The sequence below is a fragment of the Cherax quadricarinatus genome, chromosome 9, assembly GCF_038502225.1.
Source record: "Cherax quadricarinatus isolate ZL_2023a chromosome 9, ASM3850222v1, whole genome shotgun sequence".
In the NCBI taxonomy this organism is placed as follows: domain Eukaryota; kingdom Metazoa; phylum Arthropoda; class Malacostraca; order Decapoda; family Parastacidae; genus Cherax; species Cherax quadricarinatus.
Window position 1 is genome coordinate 37,867,227 of NC_091300.1, and position 23,021 is coordinate 37,890,247.

Sequence of the window (23,021 nt, forward strand, 5' to 3'; positions counted from 1 at the left end):
CAGTTATCGGCCAACTCGGTTATCAGCCATTTTTCGGCACCTGGTTATCGGCAGTTAATTCGGTTATCGGCCATTTGGGAGGCATCCATCCTCCAGCTGGGGCCGCTTGCGAGTCAGTTTGGCTTTGTCTCTGGGCGAGTGAGGAAGCTTCTGCTCATTCATCCAAACATTTTGCCATAGTCCATTGTTTTTTGTGGTTATTGACCGAGTACAACTGCAAAATAAGCAACCATGGGCCCAAAGAAACACGTTACATAGTATATGAAAACATGCAATGTTCATATGCAATGTATATTTAATAATAATCACTGGCACATTAAATGTCCTATTTTATGTTAATACAGTATAGACTTTTCATTAATCCATCTACTATATCTTCAAAATTATGTAAGAAACATACACAAATAACCCGCACATAAAAGAGAAGCTTACAACGACGTTTCGGTCCGACTTGGACCATTTACAAAGTCACACTAACCAGAAGTGGAGCAGGACGGCTATATATAGGCAGGAAGAGGTGGTGGTGGTGGTAGTAGTAGTAGTAGTAGTACTACAAGAATGGTATATAATACCGACAAGATGAAATTAAGACATGCGCAACACCCGGGCATCCCTATCGTAGACGTTTGTTATGTAAGAAACGTGTTACATAGCATATAAACATGCAATGTTTATTATATGCAATGTATATTTAATAATCACTCTTTGCCACATTAAATGTCTTATTTTACGTTAATAGACATTTTCATTAATCTATGATATTTTCCTCAAAATTATTTAAGAAACACGTTACATATGTAGCATATAAACATGCAATGTTTATATGTTATCGAGTGGAGAGTGGGATGGAGAGTAAACAACGTTTTCTCTTATGCAGCGTTAGAGAAAACTGTGAATCTGGCGACTGGTGCAGTAACCGCCCTTCATATGCATTTGTTTACAATTCTTGGCATGAATTATTCATTACTTCTCCCTTTGTTTAAGATGGCATCTAAAGGTAGTTGTTAAAAACGATTAAACTCAGTGAACATGGTAATGATATGGCTGTGTAGTGTAATATGGCTGTGTATTGTAATATAGCTGTGTAGTGTAGCCCGGGGGGATGCTAAATATGTGTACTGTACCTACATCTACTGCTACCTACACTGACTTCCTACAAATAAATACTACTCACCTCTTCTCCTACATTAAGACCACAAATATATTAAGTAATGAATGTACTGTAGCAGTAAATGACGGATTAACCCTTTGACTGTTTCGGTCGTATATATACGTCTTACGAGGTACCGTGTTTGACGTATATACATATACAGTGGACCCCCGGTTTGCGATGCTATCGGTATCCGATAAATCCGGTAGTCGATGCATTATATCGCCAAAAATTTGCCTCGGTTCCAGTTACAAAACCCAGTATGCGATGCGATTCGTACGAGACATGTCCATGTGTGGCGTGAACTGCCCCTTGTGTGCCAGTGTTTACAAGCCAGCCAGTGTGCGCGGATCTAAGGATACATTCGGTACATTACACATTATCTATATTATCACTGTTTTTGGGGCTTGTTTCTGCAAAATAAGTCACCATGGGCCCCAAGAAAGCTTCTAGTGCCAACCCTGTGGTAAAAAGGGTGAGAATTAGTATGGAAATTAAGAAAGATTTTGAAAAGTTTGGGGCTAACCCTGAGAAGCCTATGCCAGTTGTGGACTCCATTGTGCCTACTTCAAAAATTAAGGAAATGTGTGCAAAGTGGGTTGAACTGCAAACCTTTATGGATGAAAATCACCCTAACACAGCTATTGCAAGCCGTGCTGGTGACTATTACAATGACAATGTTATGGCCCATTTTAGACAAATCTTAAAGGAATGGTGACAGAGGTCCAGTGACTCAAGCTGGCCCTAGTGGCATTAAAAGAAGGAGGGAAGTAACCCCGGAAAAGGACTTGTACCTCAAGTCCTAATGGAAGGGGATTCCCCTTCTAAACAATAACAACTACGACACTCTCCCCTCCTCCCATCCCATCAATCACCAGATCTTCATTAAAGGTAAGTGTCAATTATTCTATTGTAATTATTCTATTGCATTGAACTCAATATTTCATGTGGTAAAAGTTTTTTTTTCCTCATACTTTTGGGTGTCTTGCATGGATTAATTTGATTTCCATTATTTCTTATGGGGAAAATTGATTCGCTTTCCGATAATTTTGGTTTACGATGAGCTCTCAGGAACGGATTAATATCACGAACCGGGGGTCCACTGTACTCAGAAATTCTAGCGGCTTCAAATCAAGCAGGAGAAAGCTGGTAGGCCCACATGTGAGAGAATGGGTCTGTGTGGTCAGTGTGCACCATATAAAAAGATCCTGGAGCACGCAGTGCATAACGAGAAAAAAAAAAAAAACTGCGACTGATTTTTTTTTTAATTAAAATGCCGGCTTTGTGGTCTACTTTCGTATAGTATTTATGGTTGTATTCTCGCTTTCTTGGTCTCATTTGATAGAATGGAAAACATATTATAGAAATAGAGGTGATTTTGATTTATTTTACTATAAAAAGAACCTGGAAATGGAGCTCAAAGTAGGGGAAATGTTTGATTTTTGCTGATGTTCAAAAGTAAATAAATGATGTCATTGTCCAATAAATGTCCAACTAGCCATTCTAATATGCAGTCATGAATGGGTTGATGTTATTTATACAATTATTACAGTAGTCTGCATAACAATAAATCTTCTATCTTTTGTTTGAATAAAAATTCAAAATAGAAAGCAAGAGTAATATCAGAGGGGCCTGGAGACATGACTGATGAACAAAGAAAATTTTATTTTAGAGCCAAGAATGTCTGCACTGTTCATTCTGGACCTCATTTTGAAACTCATTTTTTAATTTTCGTGAAATTGGCCAAATTGCAAATTTCTGACCACATTGGGTAGTTGAAATGGGCAGTTTTTTGTACTCAATCAATAGAAAAAATGGAGTTCTAAAGAAATAGCAATGAGTTTGGTCGACAGGAACAATGGAATTAGCTGAAAATAGGGCTCAAAGTGGGCGAAATCGCCGATTTGTAAATATCGTGGAGGTCACTAACTTCGCGAGAGCGTAATTCAGTCAGTTTTCCATCAAATTTTGGTTTTTTGGTGTCATTACAATCGGGAAAAGATTCTCTATCATTTCATAAGAAAAAATAATTTTTTTTTTTTGGAAATTTTGCAACACCAGGAGACACCTCAGGACTGGGGATTGCGACAGTCAAGGGGTTAAAGAGGTGTGTGCAATGTTGACTAGGGTGCAGGCTTTTGTAGAGAAACACCACCCTGACCAAGCTGAAACAAGCCATATCTGCAAAGTGTTCAGTGACAAAACCCTGTCCCAGAAACAGACCTCTATGGAGAGATTTGTTGTGAGGCAGGGGTCCAGTGACAAGCTGGTCCTAGTAGCCTTAACCCTTTCAGGGTTTTGGCCGTACTAGGACGGCTTACGCACCAGGGTTTCTGACATACTAGTACGCCTAAATTCTAGTGCCCTCAAATCTAGTGAGAAAGCTGGTAGGCCTACATATGAAAGAATGGGTCTATGTGGTCAGTGTGCGCGGTATAAAAAAATCCTGCAGCACACAGTGCGTAGTGAGAAAAAAACTTTGACAGTGTTTTTGGATTAAAACAGCGACTTTGCACTGTATTTTCATATGGTATTTACTGTTGTATTGTAGTTTTCCTGGTCTCATTTTATAGAATGGAAGACATATTACAGAAATTGAGATGATTTTGACTGGTTTTACAAAGAAAAGTACCTTGAAATTGAGCTCAAAGTAGCAGAAATGTTCGATTTTTACCAAAGTTCAAAAGTAAACAAATCATGCTATGCGTCCAATACACATCAACTGGCGAGTCTAATATTCTTTCACAAATGCGCTGATATTACTTGTACCATTTCTACACTAATGCATAACAGTAAATCTTCTATTTTTTTGTGAGAATAAAAATTCAAAGTGGAAAGCAAAAGAATGTAAGAGGGGTGTGGGGACGTGACTAATGAACAGAGGAAATGTTATTTTAGTGCCAGGAATGTCTGTTTATTCTGGGCCCTATTTGGAAATTGGCATCTTTTGAAATTTGTGTGAAATTGGAAAAATTGCTAAATTCTGACTACTGTATTGGATAGTTGAAATCGGTAAACGGGTGGTTTCTTGCATTCATTTGATAGAAAAAATGGAGTTCTAGCGAAATCATTACGATTTTTGTCGACAAGTACACTGGAATTGGCCGAAAATAAGGCTCAAAGTGGGCAAAATCGCCGAGACCGCTAACTTCACGAGAGCATAATTCCATAAGTTTTCCATCAAATTTCATACTTTTGGTGTCATTATGATCGGGAAAAGATTCTCTATCTTTTCATAAGAAAAAATATTTTTTTTTTTAAATTTGGCTGACCCTGAGAACAAGTCTCTGAGAGGGCCTGTCGGCCCTGAAAGGGTTAAAAGATAAAGAAGGGAAGTAACCCGAGAGAAGGCTTTGCTACCTAAAGTCTTTATGGAGGGGGAGTCCCCTTCTAAACACTAACTCCTCCCTCCTTCATCTTCCCTATCTTCCAGAAGCCAGCATTAGGCTTCAATAAAGGTATGTAAAACTTACATAATTGTTAACCCTTTCAGGGTCCGTCCCGTAGATCTACGGCTTTACGTTCAGGGTCCAAACCGTAGATCTACGTCATGAGCTCAGCTCACTCTGATAAACTGTGAATGGTACATTTGGGCCTAGATATGAGAGAATACATCTATGTGGTATGTGTGCACCACATAAAACAAATCCTGCAGCACACTGTGAATAATCAGAAAAAAACTGAAATCATGATTTTTCGATTAAAACAGCGACTTTGCAGTGTTTTTTCGTATGTTTTTTATAGTTGTATTTGCGATTTCTTTGTCTCATTTGATAGAAAGGAAGACATATTACAGAAATAGAGATGATTTTGATTGGTTTTAGCACTGGAAACGGCTTGAAACTGAGCTCAAAGTAGCGGAAATGTTAAATTTTGGCCGATATTCAAGAGTAAACAAACGACCTCACACGTCTAATACACGCCAGCTGGTGGGTCTAATATACATGCACAAATATGGTGATGATATTTATACAATTACTACAATATTGCATAACAATAAATCTTCTATTTTTTGGTGTGAATAAAAATTCTTTATGCGAATAAAAAATCAAAATGGAATTTATTTGTAAAGTCTCAAAACATAATTAATGAACAGAGGAAATGTTAGTTTAGTTTCAGGAATACCTACATTGTTTATTCTGGACCCTATTTTGAAATTGGAATATTTTGAACTGTGTTAAATTGGCCAAATTAACAATTTCCGATCACTTTATTTTGTAGTTGAAACAGTTGACTTGGCGATTTCTTGTGCTTAATCGATAGAATAGAAGTAATACTAGAGAAATAGCTAAGAATTTGGTTGACTGGAATAATGTAATTGGCCTAAAATGGGAGTCAAAGTCGGCAAAATCGCCGATTCGTAAATATCGCTGACACATCAAAATTCGCGAGAGCATAATTTCGTCAATTTTCCATCAAATTTCGTACTTTTTGTTTTATTACCTTCACAAAAAGATTCTCTACCATTTCATAAGAAAAAATAACTTTTTTTTTTTGAAAATTCTTGGACACTGGGGCACCACTTCAGATTTGGGCCTTGGACCCTGAAGGGGTTAAAAAAATTTTTTTTTTGTGAACATTTTTGTCTGGAACGGATTAATTGTATTTCCATTAATTCTAACAGGAAATATTAATTCAGTTTTCGGCCATTTCGGTTATCAGCCAACCTTCTGGAACGGATTACGGCCAATAACCGAGTGTCCACTGTACTAGTATGGCTTACATGCCAGGGTTATTGACGTACTAGTACGTGTAAATTCTAGCGCCTTCAAATCACGCGGGAAAAGGCTGGTAGGCCTAGATGTGAGAGAATGGGTGTGTGTGTGGTCGGTGTGCGCGGAAGAAAAAAAATCTGGGATCCAGTGGTGCATTGTGGGAATGCCATTTTAGTAGACCTTGTTCACCCTGCCTTGCAGTAAGAAACTCCTCACTCCTTGGCGAATTGGGACACTTTCCCCCAGTGACAGTTCTAATACAGATGGAAGTACCAGTGAAGACGAGTTTCAAGATTTTGATGAGGTTGTGACAAACTAATGACCATAATACCAGTAATAGTGAGGAAAACCCAGACAACCCTCAGCCTTCCACCTCTGCTGCTGGGTCGTCTTGTTCATGTTCAGTTGTACCAGAAAGAAAGAGGAAACTCCTATTTTCCCATATCCCAGAGTTAGATGCGAGTATTGGTGATGATAGTGAATATGAACTGCAAGCTCTTGAAAACACTTCCAGTAGCGATAGTGAAGTGGAATATTCTCCAGTGAAACGTCAGTATATACGACGATATATGCGCTCTGGTAGTGTGCCATACGCTATTCCAAGGGGAAGGAGTACATCTCGGAGTACATCCTGTGCACAACAGGAACAGATAGTGAAATTGAAGATGATAGTGTTGCAATTGGGATGGAAAATGTGCATGGTGGTGGTAGTGGTGGTGCCGGTCGTGAGGCACCAGCAGTGGGCCATGCTGCCACTCACACCGCTGCCTCAGCTGATCTACAACAAAGGCCACCATCCCCCACCCACCCACCCACCATACCAGCCTCCACAACCACAACCTCCACAACCACCTGTCAATATCCAGTACCCACCAGCAAACTACACCTGGGATTGGCAGGAAGCTGGCAATTTTGTTCCCAATCCACATCAGTTTGATGAAAGTCGAAGTGGAATACGGCCATCTTGTACACTTGGGAACGATGCCACTGAACTAGAATGTTTTGAGTTATTCTTTGACCAACCCCCGATGGAAATTATTGTCAGGGAAAGCAACACATACTTCGACATCATGGCAAACAATACTTTCACCAAAATCACGTCTACGCCAGTGGAAGGAGACAACTGTGGCTGAGATGTATCTTTTCTTTGCCACAATAATGCTTATACCACATGTGCATAAGCAGTGTCAAATCATACTGATCAACAGACCACGTGATTGCAACCCCAGGATTCAGTGATATAATGAGAGTGAATCTGTGCTACTATTACATATGCTTCACTTCTCAGACAAAACCAGGCCTGACAGAAATGACAGGTTATACAAGATTAGGAATGTGTTTGTGTACCTGAAAGAGAAATTTAATATGTATTTTTATCCCTTCAGGAAGTTTGTTATTGATGAGTCTGATTCTGTTCAAAGAAGACTCTCATTCAAGCAGTATATACCAAGCAAGAGGAAATGCTTTGGTATAAAGTTATTTGTGCTTTGTGACTGCTACAGTGGTCTTGTATTAGATATTATTGTGTACACTGGAATTTATACATTGCAAAATACCAGGAGGTTATTGGGCATCTCTGGTGATGTAAGAACAATGCTGGAACCATATCTTGGTAAGGGGGCAAATATATACTGATAACTGGTACACAAGCCCCTCACTCGGTGATTTTTTGCGAGTGAACATGACAGATGTGTGGGCACAATGCATGCAAATCGTAAGCATATGCCCAGGTTTGACGCTGGCACTCAGAGGCGAGGTGCAGGCATTTGCTGCCAATGACATGGCATTTCGGTGACATGACAAACGAGATGTCACACTGTTGTCATCAGTTTACCCTAACGAAATGGCAGACACTGGCAGGCAGAATAGAGATACCAATGAACCCATTCTAGAACAGGCAGCTGTGATTGATTACACCTTCAATATGCATTCGGTGGACAAATGTGACATGCAGATTGGGTTTGCTGATTGTGTTCGCAAGAGTTATAAGTGGTACATAAAACTCTTTTTCCATCTTCTGGACATTTCCATGCTCAATGCTTATAAAATGTATAAGATGAGGAAGCATGGGTGATGAATGTTGCAGCGAGGAGAAGGCTAGAGGCAGTGGAGATGTCATGTCTGAGGGCAATGTGTGGTGTGAATATAATGCAGAGAATTCGTAGTTTGGAAGTTAGGAGGAGGTGCGGGATTACCAAAACTGTTGTCCAGAGGGCTGAGGAAGGGTTGTTGAGGTGGTTCGGACATGTAGAGAGAATGGAGCGAAACAGAATGACTTCAAGAGTGTATCAGTCTGTAGTGGAAGGAAGGCGTGGTAGGGGTCGGCCTAGGAAAGGTTGGAGAGAGGGGGTAAAGGAGGTTTTGTGTGCGAGGGGCTTGGACTTCCAGCAGGTATGCGTGAGCGTGTTTGATAGGAGTGAATGGAGACAAATGGTTTTTAATACTTGACGTGCTGTTGGAGTGTGAGCAAAGTAACATTTATGAAGGGGTTCAGGGAAACCGGCAGGCCGGACTTGAGTCCTGGAGATGGGAAGTACAGTGCCTGCACTCTGAAGGAGGGGTGTTAATGTTGCAGTTTAAAAACTGTAGTGTAAAGCACCCTTCTGGCAAGACAGTGATGGAGTGAATGATGGTGAAAGTTTTTCATTTTCGGGCCACCCTGCCTTGGTGGGAATCGGCCAGTGTGATAATAATAATAATAAAATAAGATGAGGACCAGAAACAAACAACCATATGGCGAATTTTGTTTGTCAGAAACAGTATTAAAGTACCAAGGAACAACACCTGCAATAGAAAACCGCCCACTAAATTATCAACGACTACCTTCTCGTCTGAAGCATGGTAATCACTTCCTAATACAATTGCCTGCAACTGCTTTCAAGAAAAAGGCTCAGAAGAGGTGTTACGTCTGTGCACATACAAAAAAACGCCCACAACAACACAGACACTCGTTTTATGTGTGAGGAGTGTAAAACACCACTGTGCATGACACCATGTTTCAAAAAGTGCTCCACAGGCTGCAGAACTTCTAGAAATATGTTCTGTGACTGTATATGTGTATATAAAATATAGAAAAATAGTAATAAACAACATTTTATATAGTTCGTTTGTGTAAACAAGTTTTCTAAACAATGTAGTGACAACAGTGTTTGTGCAGTTATTGTGTAGTAAATAAAGAGAAAAAACTTACAAAATAGGGCTCATATTGGTCTCACAGGCCATTACTTGAAAGTTACTTGAAAAATTAAAAAATAATAGAAAAAGTATAAAAAAATAAAAAGAAAATACCAGGTGACCGGCAGTCGGCGATGATGCCACATGCGGCTCATTTTCTGTCAACTTTACGCCTCCATATCTAGGTAAGTATTGATGGAAAAAAAATTTTTTAGCCAATATTTTTTAGAAAAAAAAAACAAAATCTTTTCATAAGAAAAAATAACTTTTATTTTTTGAAAATTTCTCGACCCTGAGAACAAGTCTGGGAGAGGGCCTGTCGACCCTGAAAAGGTTAAGGGCTAATGGTCACCATCCTAAGTCAGACCAAAATGTCATCTTAAGTTTCATTCTTCTATATGCTGGTTATACGAGTATACTTGCTACATTCTTTCAACATTTACAAATCTACTATGTATGTATGTTTAAGATAAAAACCATGAAAAAAGCTATAAAAAAAAAAAAAGATTACCACATGTAAGAGCCAATCACTGTGGTACAACTTTGACTTTCATTTACAAACTATGGCAAGGTCCGCACACATAATGCTGGATGCTTTTTATATTCATTTATACAAAATTTATTCATATATTCACCTGCTTACTTCATATCTCCCCCACCTACCTTGTGGAAACTGCAGAAGACTGGTCAGTATCTGAAGATGAAGAGGAGTCAGATGAAGACGAAGATGATGAAGAGGATGAAGAAGTTGAAGATGACGACGAGGAGCCACTAGTTGAACTAGTCGATTCTGAACTGGTGTTACGAATCTTAAAGAATAAAGAACTTGGTTTTTATTTTGCAACACAAAGTGGCAATGTATTTAATTCTTGACAATTAGTGATATTTAAAGAGCTGACATCGACTTTTATTACTATTAAACTTTAATAATATGCCATACAGTAGACCCTCTGTTTTCATTACCCTCCGATTTCGTGATTTTCGGTTATCACCGACTTTTTCATCAAAATATAGTCTGTTTTCGTTAATTCCCTCTAGTTTTGTCAGTTGTACAGAACACATCCGAGTGCCTGCGCACACACAAAGCCTCCCACACACACATTCTGAGTCAGTGTGGCATCGTTTCTCAGCAAGTGAACATGACCCTGCGAGGTCATAAGAAACATTTCATAATAATCCATAGTTTTTTGTGCTTGTTTATTGTATTTGACTGTTAAATAAGCCACCATGGGCCCAAAAAAAAGCTCCTAGTGCCAGCCCTTTGATAAAGAAGGTGAGAAACCCGACAGAATTCGAGAAAGAACACACCAGCCAGGGTACTTCCCCACACACACTACCCAGGGTGCTTCCCCATATGCACACCAGCCAGGGTGCTTCCCCCACATACACCAGCCAGGGTGCTTCCCTCCATAAGGACTTCAGGTATCAAGGCCCTATCTGGGGTTGTACTTCCCTTCTTTGTCTTTTACTGGCACCAGGACCAGCTTGAGAGTCACAGGACCTCAGTTACACAAAAAAATCTGTCCAGAGAGGTCTGTTTCTGGCATCTCTAAGATTTGCCTAAAATGGGACAAGGCATTGTCATTGAACACATTGCAGACATGACTTGCAACAGCTTTGTTAGCGTTATATTTCTCCACAAAGTTTTGCAACTCATTCCACTACACAAATGTCCTCAATTGGTGAAGGCACATTCTTCTCTCTCTCTTCATCCTCCTCTGAAGAGTATGCCACTTTTGTACTTTGCTACGAGTTCTTTCTTGAATTCTATCGTGTTTCTCGCCTTCTTTATCAAAGGGCTGGCACTCGGAACTTTCTTTGGCCCCATCACATTCAGTAAACAAACACACAAAAAAAAAAAATGGATTACAAAATGTTTCAGATGAACGCGCAGGGTAATGCTCACTCAACGAGAAACAAAGCCAGACCGAGTCAGAATGCATGGGATGCTTCGTGTGGGCGCAGGGAGGCGGACGCATTTGGTAGGGGGGACCATTGTCAACTCTACAAAAACCGAGCAGATGTATGAAAACTGGGACAAAATTTAGCTTAAGTCGTTGAAAACCGAATCCTATGAAAACCAGGGCATACGAAAACTGAGGTTCCACTGTAATTTGTAATAGTAATACAGCAACCCACAGTTTATGGCCGGTGCAGAAATTTTACAATTCGGATTTCGAGCACTTTTTTCAACAAAATTCCCCCCCCGGGTTTCGTACATCCGCTCAGAAATCGTTGGTGCCAGATGCATCTGTCTAGGCTGCTCATATAGTAGCGACTCGCTCTTGGGCACATTAAATGTCTTATTTTACGTTAATACAGTGGTACCTCGGGATACGAACAGCACAAAACTCGAACACTTATGTAAGTGTATTTATGCAAGTGCTTTTGTAAGTGTATTTTTGGGGGTCTGAAACAGATTAATCAAATTTACATTATTCCTTATGGGAACAAATTCATTCAGTATCAGCACTCGAACAGCCTTCTAAAACAAATTAAGTTCATATCCCAAGGTACCACTGTATAAACATTTTCTTTAATCCATCTACGATATTTTCTTCAAAATTATACAAGGAACACATTGCATAACATATAAACATATGCTATCAAAGGGTCAGTGGAGGGTAAACATTACATTTTCTCTGGTCCAACTTCAGAGAATACATGTATGAATCTGCGTTGGACCGGTAGCCGCCCTTAATACATAGGCTTTTGTTTACAATTCTCGGCATGAATTATTCATTACTTCTCCCTTTGTTATGATGGCATTAATGGAAGTTGTTAGAAACTATTAAACTCAGTGAACATGGTATGTCGATGGTAATATGGCTGTAAGCTGTAGTTTATGTAGCCAGTAGGTATGCACCTGGGATATAGTCTGCCTGGGACTACAAATAAATACTTGTACAAATTTATAGATGAAATATGTAGTCTTGGAGTGCTTGATGCATCACTGATCCCTTTAAAATGAACTTTTGTACTTCTACCATTTTCTTGTTGTTTTTTCCTCTTGGAAGGGGGAAAAAAAAAAAACAGGAAATTTGTACAAATATGTAGTCTTGGAGACTGTGAAAGCTAGTGTACTGAGTGGCTGTAGGAAGGAGATTCAGATGCTTGATGCTGAGATGCTGCGCTGCCCATTCATGACCCAAGTTCTTGTACAGTAAATAAAAAAAAAAAAAAAAAAAAAAAGCCACAATACCGTGACTGGAACGACACACAAACAACCCGCACTGTGGCCTCATGACTCCAGTCTCTTCCAACCTTTTCTTGAAGCTCTTAATAATCTTGCCCCTTCCATTAAGTTTAAAGCTGAATGGGAATCTAATTCCTTGCTTCCTTTACTTGATGTCCATGTCCACCGCTCAGATACAGGTTTTTCCTTTTCCGTTTACCGAAAACCTATGCACAGTGGCATGTACATTCACTACTTTTCCTACCATGCTTCCCCTGTCAAGAAAAGTGTTCTTATCTCCCTCTTTCTCCGTGCCCTCCTCATCTGTGATCCTCAGTTCCTTCCAGCAGAAATTTCCACTCTTCATACTAATTCGTTTTCTCGTCTTGGCTACCCTTCCCATTTCATACTCTGCCCTCTCACGTGCTAAACGTAATTTCTTCTCTCCCAAACTCTCTACTCCTGGGAACTCTTCTGTCCTCTGCCTTCCCTAAATTTCCGGTCTTTCTAATCTCAACAATTCTCTCCGTCCCTTAGACATCAAGCTTACTTTCTGCCAGACTAACACTCTTTGCACTAATCTCGTTCATACCTCTCCTCCCTCTACAGATGTTCCTGGTGTCTATTATTTCTTGCTCCTCCTGTCCTCTTCAATACTTTGGGGAAACTGGTCATCTCTTTCTGACAGACTTAGGGAGCACAAAAATAGTTAGGCTTGCCAACACTAATAATGCTCTTTTCTGTCACGTCAGAGATCATAGCCATCCTACTGACTGGTCTTCTGCTAAAACTGTCTTTCCTACTTCCAACTTTAACAATTGCCGTCTGGTTGAATCCTCGCTAATACACAACTTTCCTTGTATGAATCTTAGTCCTGGCTTCGTCTCTTTAGATGCCTTCCTCTCCCACTACATTGTAAAATGCTCCAAACTTCAGAACACCCGTGACTTAGCCTGATTCCTCCTTTTTTCTTCTTCTCCCTCTTCCCCTTTCCTTTCCTTTTTTTCTTTTCTCTTCTGGGTTGTCTTTCTTGCTTCTGTCTTGTGTTTCTGTTCTTTCATTATTTATTTCATTACTTCCCCTCCCTCAACCTCTGTGGGCACCTAGCTCCCTTGCAGTGCTCCCCTTTCTTGGCATTTGACTGGCTCCTCCTCCTCCTCAATTCCCCACTACTACTACTACATGTACTACTACCACCACTACCTCTTCCTGCCTATGTACACTGTATACCCATCCTGCTCCACTTCTCGTTAGTTTGACTTTGTAAACGGTCAAAGTCGGACCGAAACGTCGTCATAAGCTCCTCTCTTCTAAGTGCGGGTTGTTTGTGTGTGGTTCTTGTACAGTACAATAACGACTCATCAGAGAGCCTGTCGTAACTCCAAGTTGTCGGTAAACGAGCACGTCAGTGAGGAGGCGCTGTATGGCAAACCAAAGCTGAAACCTGACAATTCGCAGAGTGGAACAGGATACCCCTCCATGAGACACCCATGAGCGAGACGTGTGTTCCCAATGCAAAGTTGGGAAAGTGTAGTCTCCCAATCACAACACTGATAATAAGACCAGGATCCTCAACTTGGCTTTATAGAATGCAATTTGTTATAAATAAAATTTGACCGAGCAGAAAATGATTTCTTTGATTTTGCTAAAAGTGCAGGGCAACCAAGGTTGTATATAAAGAACTAGGGAACGAGGTGAATTGAATTTTTTGATAGCTTGCCTGGACACAATATGTATAATTGCTACAAGAACTACATACAGTTCAGCTGTGAAAATGCTAGCCAAGTCTAATGAATGACCTTGCACAACACTGTCAAGGAACATTGCTGCAAAACCCGACATCTGAGGATTTAAAACCGTCAGTGTAAACTACAACAGTACAAGAATAAGACTGGAAGTGGTTGCAAAACTGTTTTTGAGCTTAAGTGCACAGCAGTGTGGAAGAAAAGACTAACTGTCAGAACCTCCCAAGGGGAAAGAGAAAAGTTAGATACTTGACAAACATATAAAGGGAGCAACTGAAGAGAAACCAAGAGCAAGTGAAGATGCAGAGTAAAGGGACAGAGTAAACAGGGGTGGCAAACAAATAATGGATCTCTACTAACATCCGTTACCATCCTGTAAGTAGAAAGATCATAGGGGTCATGACAGGATAAAATAACACAGACAATGGGCATCATATCAATCATTGAAGGATGGAACGTTCACCTCTGCATACAGGCTCTCGACACAGGAGGAACGAAAAGGATCTAAGCATAATCCCTGATGAGGAATGGGATCAAGTTTAGAAAGTTCTGGGAGAGGCTGCAGAATATAGTATCTGGTTGCCATAGTCTAGTTTCAATAAAATTAGGGCTTAATGAAGTTGTAGGAGAGTTCAACAATCCCCCCCTCCGCCCTCCATGAAGGATGGGCGAGGGTTTTAAGGAGGTTCAGCCAGCTATGGCAAATTACTTTCAGGGATTTAATGCGAGGTTTCCAGGAGAGCCAGCGATCAAACAGAAGGTTGAGAAATCCGACCATATCACGTTCAGAGATATGGGAGCCGTACAAGTACAGTGGACCCCCGGTTTACGATATTTCATTCCAGAAGTATGTTCAGGTGCCAGTACTGACCGAATTTGTTCCCATAAGGAATATTGTGAATTAGATTAGTCCATTTCAGACCCCCAAACATGCACATACTAACGCACTTACATAAATACACTTACATAATTGGTCGCATTGGGAGCTGATCGTAAACCGGGAGTCCACTGTACAATGGAGTATCACAGACAACAGAATATCTAGTGAAAGTAATTTGGTGTGTTTTAGTACCAGAAAATTTAAACCCATGAGTAGTGGCCCAATGGGAAACATGGTTGACACTACTCTGGAGGAAGGCTGCTACTAGGTGGCAGTCAGCACTGGCACAAGCTATAGGAAAGTCAATATAAAGTGATGACAAAACATTAAATGGGAAAACAGAGGCCAGATCATTTACAGATAGTAGAAAAAGAGTAGTGGTAGGGATTCGTGGTGAAGAGAAGAGTTGTAAACTGCCTTGATGAACAGTGGTGACTCAGAATAACTTATTCTAATTAAGTAGCTGTAAAGCTATACAAGTGAAAATAACTTAGATGCTCGAGATGTAGAAGACTGAGAATATGTTGATTTCTGAGAACCACACTGAGAACCAAACACAACTTGCTTTAAAAGCCATTGTTAATTGCACTTTACCTAATATGCTAACAGTCACAAAATGCTCTAAAAATCCGAGAAAAATTAGAGAATGACAAGTGTATGTCTGGGTGAGCACAAACTAAACTAGTGTGGGTGGCCTACAGCTCAAACAATGAAAACGAACAGCTCCTGAATGTGGTCACTTTGGCATGTACTGGACAAACATCTGAGTTAGGAGACTTGGCCCAATACCTCCAAAGAGAACCTGACACTACAGCTATGGACAAAATGCAAAATTATGGATTTTTGTCCAGTGTCCAATTAGAGCATTTGCCTGGCCAATTTTTTTGGCCGAGACTTCCGAGATCCTTTAATGTGAGGGTTTTGCTGTACTTACAGTTGCAGCAGAAATAATGCTGCAAGCTTTAGTAGACACTACTGCTACAGACTTCAGCGTGCCTTTTCATGTTACCCATTTCAAATAATATTTACAGTAACTAGTAAAATAACCAAGCATCATGGCTGGAAAATTCAAGATAAATGGTAGCAATGTTTAAGTGCTACATTAAAGAAAATCTATGAACTTTGACATGAAACTGGACATACTCTGATAGGAATGACAATTCAATTCAAAGTTTATTCTCTATAAGGATTACAATGCTGAGTTTACAGAATTTGGTTATTGTGTGGTTTACATGTAGTAAAATAATAATTACAGAGTGTACCACTAGAACACCTAGCATGGCTAGGCATTTCGGGCAGACTTTGATTAAATCTTAAGTTTAAAATATTACAAAATTATGAGGCAAGTTGGTATTATGGCTAAGTGACTAAATACTAGTTTGTGAATTTAGCAATGTGAATGCTTTTGTTTTGGCACTATACATAGTTTCAGTATTGGAGTATCACAGGCCAACTTTTGACTAGTTAAGATTCATTATTTTGAGATTGAGATTGATATTTCTGTTTATGGTCAAATGGGTGAGTGAGTAAGTGTGAACCACCAGGTGGTATTCGTGTAATTAGTTGACACGGTGTATCAGGGAGATAAGATGTTTTCTGATGGTAGTTTTGAAGGTGATGAATGTGTCTGCAGTTCTAGAGTTTTCAGGTAGGGTGTTCCAGATTTTAGGGCCTTTGACATACATTGAATTTTTGTAAATGTTTAGTCGGACACGGGGAATGTCAGGGGAATGACAGTTCCATGTATGGCATAAATCACTCTACAAATGCTACTATTAAAGATAAACATATCTTGGAACACCTTGAAAGCTCTTTTCCAATGGATTCCACTATCATCTGTAAAAGGATTACTGGCATTTCAAGAGATGGTAAAAACTGATGGTTTGGGATGGTGACCAGCAGTGGAAAAGAATTCTCAACCAATTTCATCACTTTTGTTCATCTTTTAACCCTTAAATGGTCCAGACGTATATATACATTTTTTCAACATCTGAAAGTATGTAAAAAAATGTAGATCTTGTTTTCAAATGTAAAACAAAAAATGTAAAAAAAACTTATCTACATTTTTTTTTTTTTGTTATATTTGAAAATATGTAAAAAAAAAAGTAGATCTACTTTTGTAGCACTACGAATTTGAACATCGATTTGTCTGGACCATTTAAGGGTTAATTGTCTTGATTTAAATAAGCATGAAATATCACTTTCAGAGAGCAACACAGCATCAGTTTAACTAACATGTATATATTTAAACAAGACATATTTTCAAGTGAAAAGGAACTGAATGTGAAAGTGAATAAGTTTTCTTAGTAGCAATGTAAATTAAATTAGATACAGAATAACACGATCATAAGAACATAAAGGAGCCTTGCAACAGGCCTAATGGGACCATGCTAGGCATGTCTAAGTCACACCTACTTGTGTACTTGTCTAACCTGTTAAAAGTTTCCCCAAGGTTTTCTCTTCAATGACTACTCGAGAGTTTGATCCACTCATCCACAACTATCATTTATTTATTTATTTATTAATTTGAACATGACACAGTGAAGTACAAAGTTATTACAGTGCAACATGCCAAAGCCCATTGTATGCAGAGCATTATGAGCAGGCTTAAAATTAACTTTAGATTAACTAAGCAATTATATATTCAGTGGTAAATACATTATTTATTTTTTATTATCACACTGGCCGATTCCCACCAAGGCAGGGTGGCCCGAAAAAGAAAAACTTTCACCATCATTCACTCCATCACTGTCTTGCCAGAAGGGTGCTTTACACTACAGTTTTTAAACTGCAACATTAACACCCCTCCTTCAGAGTGCAGGCACTGTACTTCCCATCTCCAGGACTCAAGTCCGGCCTGCCGGTTTCCCTGAATCCCTTCATAAATGTTACTTTGCTCACACTCCAACAGCACGTCAAGTATTAAAAACCATTTGTCTCCATTCACTCCTATCAAACACGCTCACGCATGCCTGCTGGAAGTCCAAGCCCCTCGCACACAAAACCTCCTTTACCCCCTCCCTCCAACCCTTCCTAGGCCGACCCCTACCTCGCCTTCCTTCCACTACAGACTGATACACTCTTGAAGTTATTCTGTTTCGCTCCATTATCTCTACATGTCCGAACCACCTCAACAACCCTTCCTCAGCCCTCTGGACAACAGTTTTGGTAATCCCGCACCTCCTCCTAACTTCCAAACTACGAATTCTCTGCATTATATTCACACCACACATTGCCCTCAGACATGACATCTCCACTGCCTCCAGCCTTCTCCTCGCTGCAACATTCATCACCCATGCTTCACACCCATATAAGAGCGTTGGTAAAACTATACTCTCATACATTCCCCTCTTTGCCTCCAAGGACAAAGTTCTCTGTCTCCACAGACTCCTAAGTGCACCACTCACTCTTTTTCCCTCATCAATTCTATGATTCACCTCATCTTTCATAGACCCATCCGCTGACACGTCCACTCCCAAATATCTGAATACGTTCACCTCCTCCATACTCTCTCCCTCCAATCTGATATTCAATCTTTCATCACCTAATCTTTTTGTTATCCTCATAACCTTACTCTTTCCTGTATTCACCTTTAATTTTCTTCTTTTGCACACCCTACCAAATTCATCCACCAATCTCTGCAGCTTCTCTTCAGAATCTCCCAAGAGCACAGTGTCATCAGCAAAGAGCAGCTGTGACAACTCCCACCCTGTGTGTGATTCTTTATCTTTTAACTCCACGCCTCTTGCCAAGACCCTCGCATTTACTTCTCTTACAACCCCATCTATAAATATATTAAACAACCACGGTGACATCACACATCCTTGTCTAAGGCCTACTTTTACTGGGAAAAAATTTCCCTCTTTTCTACATACTCTAACTTGAGCCTCACTATCCTCGTAAAAACTCTTCACTGCTTTCAGTAACCTACCTCCTACACCATACACTTGCAACATCTGCCACATTGCCCCACTATCCACCCTGTCATACGCCTTTTCCAAATCCATAAATGCCACAAAGACCTCTTTAGCCTTATCTAAATACTGTTCACTTATATGTTTCACTGTAAACACCTGGTCCACACACCCCCTACCTTTCCTAAAGCCTCCTTGTTCATCTGCTATCCTATTCTCTGTCTTACTCTTAATTCTTTCAATTATAACTCTACCATACACTTTACCAGGTACACTCAACAGACTTATCCCCCTATAATTTTTGCACTCTCTTTTATCCCCTTTGCCTTTATACAAAGGAACTATGCATGCTCTCTGCCAATCCCTAGGTACCTTACCCTCTTCCATACATTTATTAAATAATTGCACCAACCACTCCAAAACTATATCCCCACCTGCTTTTAACATTTCTATCTTTAATCCCATCAATCCCGGCTGCCTTACCCCCTTTCATTTTACCTACTGCCTCACGAACTTCCCCCACACTCACACACATTATTGTAAACAGATAACAATTTAGCACAAATGAGTATTACAAAGACAGGTCATATGGTCATTTACTGTGTTGCTGAGCATTCAGTAGATTGGAGTATTCTGTTAGGTAATGTAATTAAAAAATAAAGTTTGATGGGTCACAGGTTAGATATTTATGAGATACAATAATGAGAAACATTTACGAGATACAATTTATGAGATAAAATTATTCAGTATTTATTTAAAGTAAAAGGACACAAGTGCAACTAATGTGACATTTATTGTGGCAACGTTTCGCTCTCCAGGAGCTTTATCAAGCCATTACAAACAATACATGGACACAGAGGGTATATAAAGGCTCTGAGTGATGTGCAATACTAGTGAGGTAACATTTCGATGTTCACTAGTGGTAGTGGTAGTAGTAGTAGTAGTAGTAACAAAAATAATACAATAAGGAAGAGCAATTAATTCGTACATGAGTAAAAGGATATAATAGCTTTTATATCCTTTTACTCATGTACGAATTAATTGCTCTTCCTTATTGTATTATTTTTGTTACTACTACTACTACTACTTCTACTACCACTACCACTAGTGAACATCGAAATGTTACCTCACTAGTATTGCACATCACTCAGAGCCTTTATATACCCTCTGTGTCCATGTATTGTTTGTAATGGCTTGATAAAGCTCCTGGAGAGCGAAACGTTGCCACAATAAATGTCACATTAGTTGCACTTGTGTCCTTTTACTTTACATATTGTCGGTAATTCTACCAACTTTATTACAGTATTTATTTAGTTGTGGGTGAGTAAGTGATTTTTGAGAAGAGACTTAAATTTATAAACAGACAGTGTTTCTTTTATATTCACAGGTAATGAATTCCAGATTTTAGGGCCTTTTATGTGCATCGAGTTTTTGCATAGCGAGAGATGGACTCGAGGAACATCAAAGAGTGATCTGTGCCTTGTGTTATAGCCGTGTGTTCTGTCGAGGTTGGTAAGGAGACATTTGAGGGGAGGGTTTATATCAGAATTAAGTGTTCTATGAATGTAGTAGGTGCAGTAATAAGTATGGATGTTTTGAATGGTGAGTAGGTTTAGAGTTTTGAATATTGGTGGAGTGTGCTGCCTGTAGTGGGAATTTATCATCATTCTGACTGCAGCCTTTTGTTGGGTAATTAATGGTCTGAGATGGCTTATTGTTGTTGAGCCCCATGCACAAATTCCATAGGCGAGATAGGGGTAAATAACTGAGCAATATAGGGCCAGGAGGGCTGACTGTGGAACTAGTACCATATCTTTGATAGTATGCCTATGGTCTTGGAAATTTTTTTGGAAATTTGTTGTATACGTATTTGAAATTTGAGTATTATCAAGGTGGATTCCTAAGAATTTTCCCTCTGAGTTTTGTGATAGGTGATCCGTTTATCTTTATGTTAAGAGGGACGTCTGTAGCTCTGTTACCAAACCGAATGAAGTAGGTTTTGTCAATGTTTAGAGTAAGTTTGTTAGTACTCATCCAGGTAGATATTTTCTGTAATTCGGTATTTACAGTATTGGCTAGAGTGACTGGGCTCGGGTGAGAGAAGACGTATGTAGTGTCACCTGAAAATAGTGTGGGTTTGAGTAGTTGCGATGCATTTGGTAGGTCGTTTATGTATATGAGAAAGAGAAGAGGGCCTATGACACTTCCCTGTGGGACACCAACTGTAATTGGCTGTGCTGAAGAGTTTGCCCCATTTGTGTACACATATTGGCTTCTGTTACTGAGTTAAGACTTAAGACTTTAGGTAGTTGAGGGAGTGCCCTCTTATACCATAGTGCGACAATTTTATATGGAGCAAGTCATGGTCAACTGTATCAAAAGCTTTACGTAAGTCTATGAAGATCCCCAGTGGGACTTCTTTTTTCTCTATTGCAGTGTGTGTGTGTGTGTGTGTGTGTGTCAACTGTATCAAAAGCTTTACGTAAGTCTATGAAGATCCCCAGTGGGACTTCTTTTTTCTCTATTGCAGTGTGTGTGTGTGTGTGTGTGTGTGTGTGTGTGTGTGTTCTAGCATGTGTATAATAGCACCATTAGTATTTTTATTAGGCCTGAACCCAAATTGACAGGGGTTGAGTATGTTGTGGGAGATGAGGTAGGAATAGATTCGCTTATGAATAAATTTTTCGAAGATTTTAGAGAGAGGGTGTAAGTTGGATATTGGCCTATAGTTATTCAAGTCTGTTTGGTCTACTCCTTTATGGATCGGGGTGACCCTTGCTATTTTGAGAACTGTAGGGAAGGTAGAGGATTCTATGGATTTGTTAAAGAGTGTTGTAATGATTGGTGATAGTACTTGTGATGCTTTTTGGTATATAAAGGGTGGTAAGGTATTTAAATCTCCTGTCTTGTTAGTGTGTTATAACAAGGGGGACTTCAGTAGGGTTAGTCGGAGCTAGGAACAGTGTGTTCGGGTAGTTGCCAGCGAGGTAGTCATTGGGTGGGGTATCTGAGCTTAGGATTTTATTGGCAAGGTTTTTTTCTATAGTGGAGAAGAAATTATCGAGTCTGTTCACTGTTTCAGTTGGTGGGAGTTGGGGTTCATCTGGTTTTGTTAATTCAATTTCGCTATTTCGTGATATCTTTTTTGTTCCTAGAATTGCTGATAGGGTTTTCCAGGTCTTTTTTATATCACCTCGTAAGTTGGATAATCTGTTCTCATAATGCAGTTTTTTAGCCCTTCTTATCAGGTTGGTTAGGATTGACGAGTAACCAGTGTTTTCCTATCTAAATTTTTTCAACTTTAACCCACTGCTCTGTCACGGTTATATAATTTTAGCATATTCCTGTCTTCCATTTATTCACCTCAATCACATCCCCCCCCACAATTCTGTGTCTTTCTAGAGTGCAGATTCAGTGCCAGACTATGTCTGGTACATAGTTCAGTTGGTAGTGCCCTCAGCTCTCACACTATGGGATCAAGGATCACTCCCAACACGGGTGAAAGGTCGAGGCTTTTCCTCACACCTGATGCCTTTGATCACAAAGCAAAGTAGGTACCTGGATGTTAGTACTGTTGTGGATCACACCCTGGGGAAGAGGATTAAAGGACCCCTGTGGAAATAAGAGTTTCCACTGACATGACCCTTATTAAGTTATCCTGGGCAACTGTCCCTCTGGGTTAAAAATTCAAAAAATTTATTTCCAGTGGGGTACTCGGATATTCTTTCCCCACGATGTGACTACCAAGACTGCTAATACCCAGGAGCTGCGAATCGACCCCTGTAACCACAAACAAGTGACAGTACCCAGATACCTAAATTACTGCTAGGTGAACAAAGGCAATAGGTGTTTAGAAACAATGACCAATATTTCCAGCAGTGCTGGGATCAAACCCAGGTCCTTCAGATATAAAGTTAAGTTACTACCACTTGAGCCACAAGCCAGACTCCTTGCTTAACTGGTATTAAAACCTAACAACTAAACTAGGGTTATTTCAGGCCAGCTGTGACTAGTTCTTCACCAGCCAAATATAATTTATTCTCTAAAACAGAGATTAAAGCAAATTCTCCGTATACATACAATGAGAAACTTCTCGGTATATACATTATTCTTCAGATACAGACATAAAACATGCTTCATACATGCCAAGCAAAATCTGCGTAAAATTTTATATTAATAACTACCATAAACAGCAACTGGTGCTCCTGAACTTAAGCTATACTTACTGTACGAGGTCTTACCTTCTTCCTAGCCATATTGGCTAAGAC